Here is a 5404-nt window from a genome sequence, read left to right on the forward strand (position 1 = left end):
GTCTATACAAAGTAATAGGGCTAAATCCACCTGTAGAGGACATATGGCCCATGCTTTCCTAGAGACCCATTCCCTAAATGAGTCTGGTGATATATGGACTTGCAAATATTGTATGTGCGTGAGCATCAGTTGCCTGGTGATGGAATGATGTGGAGCCGATGAATCCCAAGTGAAATAGGGTTTTATACTTCATACTTAAAAAGTAATGGAACTCCTGAAGATTAATGTTGCTGATGAAGTGATTTTGTCTAGTGATGGTACCACTGAGTAGGGAGTGGATGAATCTGAGTGCGAATAACTTCAAAGATGATGCTGTGTTGATGGTCAATCAGAAAGTGCGGCCGCAGTAACTTAGCCTCCTCCATCAGGCTAATCGAGTTTCCCCAAGTCGTGTCGAGGAGAGTAAGTTGTGATACTCTTCAATTAAGGTGTAGTCTTGATCATAAATACCCAAGAAAAGGGCAATACCCATTCAAGTCAGATGATAATCTTGCTTCCTGAGTTGGAATCGAATAGCATGAGATTCATCCCAGACATCCTACCCTCAAAGTCACTTGAATGTTGCAAAGAATTCAAAAGTTAATTCATGGTAGGCTAGTTCATTGATGGTGAGTACCTTGTGCAAGGCTCCGATAGCCAATAATTGCTCAACCTCATCTATTAATCTGACTCTATGCAACACTTCCCAACCAATGGTATGAATGGTCCCAAATTCATACTAAGATAGCCGAGTATAACATTCGTGATAAATCAGTGCTGTTAGCTGTTCCAGAGGCTTGCTCATACCTATCCCCGTTGGTGTTCAATTTCTTGGCATTATCCACAACAGGAAATGGAATGAATTATTTTAGTTATGTATCAATGCAGGGTGAACACGATGGTGCTAGGAGCACCCACGACGTATGTCTCGGTCAAGAGCACGATCGTGCTTTTTTTCAAAAAAAGCTTGATCATCATCTCTGAAGATTTCAAAAAGTTTGATCTCAAAAAAATCGACAAAAATTATATCAAATCAACAAAATCGAGCATGGGAAAACCAAATTACGGATGAACCATAGGTATGACCACCTGGAACTTCACAATAACACCAAAGTAATAGTTTGTGGCTTACCGGAGTCAGAGGAGAGAGCACACAAGAAGAGGAGAAAGAGTGATGATGGTTCGCAAGTGCGACGCTAACTTACAGGTTTTTGCCGCACGAGAGAATGAGATGAAGGTTGACACGAATGAATTGCGTGTGTGTACCGCAAGTGCATGGGTGTCGAAGTAATAAAATACCCGGTGAGATGGGTACTCAAATCCATAGGGAACAGAACTAGTAGTAATAACCACTTCTCAGTTATCTAGTCGGAGTCATGATTGTGATGAAATGAACTTAATTGGAAGAATAATATCTCAAGCAAGCAAAGGAAAAATAGAAATCAAGGGAGATCTCAATCAATAAAGATGAGCTACCTGGGCAATACTCTCCCTAGTTTCTAAACATGAAGTGCAAGACTTAATAAATGTAACTAAACCAAGTTAGATGAGTCGAGGTAATCCAAGAATAATCGATCCCTTCTTCCACGCCATCGATACTAGTCCCCTACTAGGTCCGGTGGAGAAATGGGTCAATCTCAACACCTCACACCAAATATAACCGCAATAAGCTTTAAGGATACCTAGGAGTGCAATTGATTCCTAAATATATACCTAACTCTACTTCTTGGCGAAAGATCCCTAACCCCCTACAAAGTCCGGATGGAGAAATCTCTCAATCTCATGCCTCATACCAAATATGGTTGCATAAAGTTTGGAAATATGGAGATAGGAAGCACTCATCCGAAGAGAAAGGGGACACTCCACTATCTCATGATTCACCCTCTCAATCCTCTTTAATCTTGGAGTTCTAACCCAAATGGAGACCTCTCTCTCACCATGGCAACAAATCATGTATTAAGAATAAACCACAAAGACCAATATGACATGCAAGCAATGATAAAATAAGATTAAAACTCAAATAAACTTGTAATTAATGTAAAACATAAAATAAGTCAATACAAAAGATAAGATCCTAGGGTTCACATGCCCAAATACCTACTAGGGTTTAGCCCTCCATTTTGCAAGTTACAAAGCAAAGTGTATTGCTATAAAAATAAATGTAAACCATAGACAAAAACCCCCTTGAATTCGTGACGATAGACTTGATGGGTCGCTCAACGTCTTGAAGGATCCTTCTTCAAAGCTAGGTTATCAAATTCCCTCTCGATGCTATGACGGAGGAAAGATCTATCAAAGTTGGTGAAGAACGCCACTGCATTCACCAAAGACCTCTTCTTGAAACCCTAGCTGCTTTGCCCTTCGAAGGCTAGCAAAGAGTCTCCAAAGAATAGGGCAAAAGGGTTATTTATAACCCTAAACCGCTGATCGTCTTGTGCCTCCACGCGTGAGATTTCATGCGCTCACGTGAGTGTAGAAATTCCCACGTGACCGTATGGAATTTTTCAAATGGTTGCATGAACGAGTGTTTTTTTCTTCTAGATTATTGCTAAAGTAAACATTGCTAGTAAACTCTTCTCTTGAAGCCACATGGTCGAGCACACATCCACGTGGTTGGTTATAAGACTTTTCTTCATCGAATAAACATTAGGAAGGTCTTTCATTCTTCACATAGAGTAGGGAATAGAGATGTGATTGCCTTTGTTCCCTTCCAACTAGCAAATTGCATTGAATCCTCTTGGAAGTTGGTACACACCTCCATGTACATGAGCTCCACTTGTGTCTTGATCCTTAAGTTGCACAAGAACTCAAAAAATGTGTCTTTATGACCTATTTTTGCTTCTTTTTCTTCCTTCAAGGTATTCACAACCTAATTGCACAAAAAAAACCAAATACACTATATGAGTCATAAACCATGGTAAAAATAATACTCAAAGCATGTAAAACATATAGAAAAATATGTGTACTCAAACACTTATGAAAGGGTTGGGAATAGTTAGTGAAAAAGGGCAACTGGTGATGAATAGGTTTTTGAAGAAGAACAAGGTTAGGTTGACAAGTCGTGACAGGACATGCCCCGAACACGATCGTGCTAGGGTTATCAGGAAAAACACAATCATGTCGAGGGTGTGTCTCTCCTCCTGAAAATCTCAAGAAAATTTCCAAAGGGCTTAAAAAGGGAAAATATGATCTTGTAAATAGTAAGAGAACTATGCGACCCTTCTTAGCATGATTGTTTTTTGCCCGTGTCCTTCCTGAGTTTTACAAAATGGAAGCCAGTAAAAATTAGTGTCCCATGCATAGGCGTGTTGAACAAGTGTGGTGCAAGAAAATTCCAAGAAAAGTGTTTTCTTCCTCCAAAATAAACAATTTGGCCACATGAGATAAGAAAGAGCATTGCCGAAACATTAAATGCATAGAAAAACACCTTGAGAGACACTGATTAAAGCAAACTACAACAAAAAATAACTAAAACATGAAGATGAAAATCAGAAACAAAAGGACACAAATAAAAGGAAACAAAACAACTTGGGTTGCCTACCAAGAAGCACTTGTTTTACATCACTAGCTTGATGTACCTGTTCAGGCAGGGGAATCATGAAGTAAGAACGCACTAGCCATTGCATGAGAAAGAATGCCCTCTCTTATCGTATAATGCTTCAATCGATGCCTATTGACCCTGAAGGTTCCTTTAATGGGGTGAGAGATCTCAACTACACTATGAGGAAATGTTTGTGTGATCAAGTAAGGTCCTGACTAGTAGGATTTCAATTTTCTGGAAAAGAGCTTCAACCTTGAATTGAAAAGGGGAACTTGTTCTCTGACCTGAAATTGCTTATCTTTCTTGAGGTGGTCATCATGAATTCATCTCGTTTTGTCCTTGTACAACAATGTATTCTCATAAGCATTGAGTCTATGCTCCTCCAGCTCATTCAATTAATATTTCCATTTTTTCTGTGCATCTCCCAAATCAAAATTCACCTGTTTAATTGCCTAATATGCTTGGTGCTCAAGTTTGACCAGCAAATGGCAAGCCTTACCGTAAACCAACCCATAGGGTGTGTGCCCTGTGGAAGTTTTATATGCTGTTCTGTAGGACCAAAGAGCTTCATCCAACCATTCTGACAAGTAACACCTATAATGATGAATGGTTTTTTCCATAATTATCTTTATTTCATGGCTTGTGACTTCGACTTAACCACTCATTTGGGGGTGATAAGTGGTGGCAATACAGTGGTTGACACCATAATTCTTCATTACCTTTTCAAACTGAGTGTTGCAAAAGTGTGTCCCCGATCACTGATAATTGCTCTGGGGTGGCAAACTGGGAGAATATCTTTTTCAGAAATTTGACCACCACTCTTGCATCATTTGTAGGTAGAGCCTATGCCTCTACTCATTTAGAAACGTAGTCCACCGCTACTAATAGAATATATTTGTTTCCATTTGAGTTCAGGAAAGGTCCCATGAAATCAATCCTCCACACATCAAATACTTTAAACTGATGAATAGGGGTTTGTTTCATTTCATCTACTTTGGATAGGTTCCTACTCCTCTGGCATTGATCACATGATCCGACAAATTTCCAAGCATCCATAAATAGTGTCGGCCAAAAGAAATTGACATCCAAAACCTTTTCAGCTATGTGGTTTGCACTAAAATGACCTCTCCCTATTCTGACATGATAGTGTTCCAGGATTTTCTATCCTTACGCATGTGAAAATACAATGGCAGACTACCAGGTCAGCACATGATTTGTACAAGAAATGGTCCCCCAAAAAATAATATTTGACGTTGGATAGGAATTTTTTTGGTTGTTGGTAGGAGAATTGTGATGGAATAATTCACCCCATCAGGTAGTTGGTGACATCAGCAAACCAAGGGTGTTTCTCATTTTGAGTAGGTTTCTTTTGGACCTAATAGAGATGTTTTTCAAGAAAAACATTGTTGATTCTTTGGTCACTGCTAATGTTTCCATCTGTATGTGGCAGGCATGATAGGTGGTTGGCCGCCACATTCTCTGATCCTTTCTTGTCCCGAATCTCCACATCAAATTCTTATAAGAGGAGTATCCATATAATCATACAAGTTTTTGAATTAGTCTTAGCAAGAAGGTATCTTATTACAGCATGATTTGCATACACTATGTCCTTGGAAATCACTAGGTAGGACCTAAACTTATCAAAAGCATAGGTGATAGCCAACAATTCCTTTTCTGTAGTAGTGTAGTTCCCCTGAGTTGACGTTAAAGTTTTACTTGTATAGTAAATTGGGTGGAATTGTTTGTTGTGTCTCTAACCTAGCACCACCCCAACTGCCCAATCACTTGCATTACACATGAGTTCGAAGGGACATTCCACTCTGAAGCCTTCACAATCGGTGCTCTGACTAACTTTTCCTTTATAGTTTGGAAAGCAACGAGGTA

This window comes from Dioscorea cayenensis, chromosome 20 (genome assembly GCF_009730915.1).
Source record: "Dioscorea cayenensis subsp. rotundata cultivar TDr96_F1 chromosome 20, TDr96_F1_v2_PseudoChromosome.rev07_lg8_w22 25.fasta, whole genome shotgun sequence".
NCBI classification, from domain to species: Eukaryota; Viridiplantae; Streptophyta; class Magnoliopsida; order Dioscoreales; family Dioscoreaceae; genus Dioscorea; species Dioscorea cayenensis.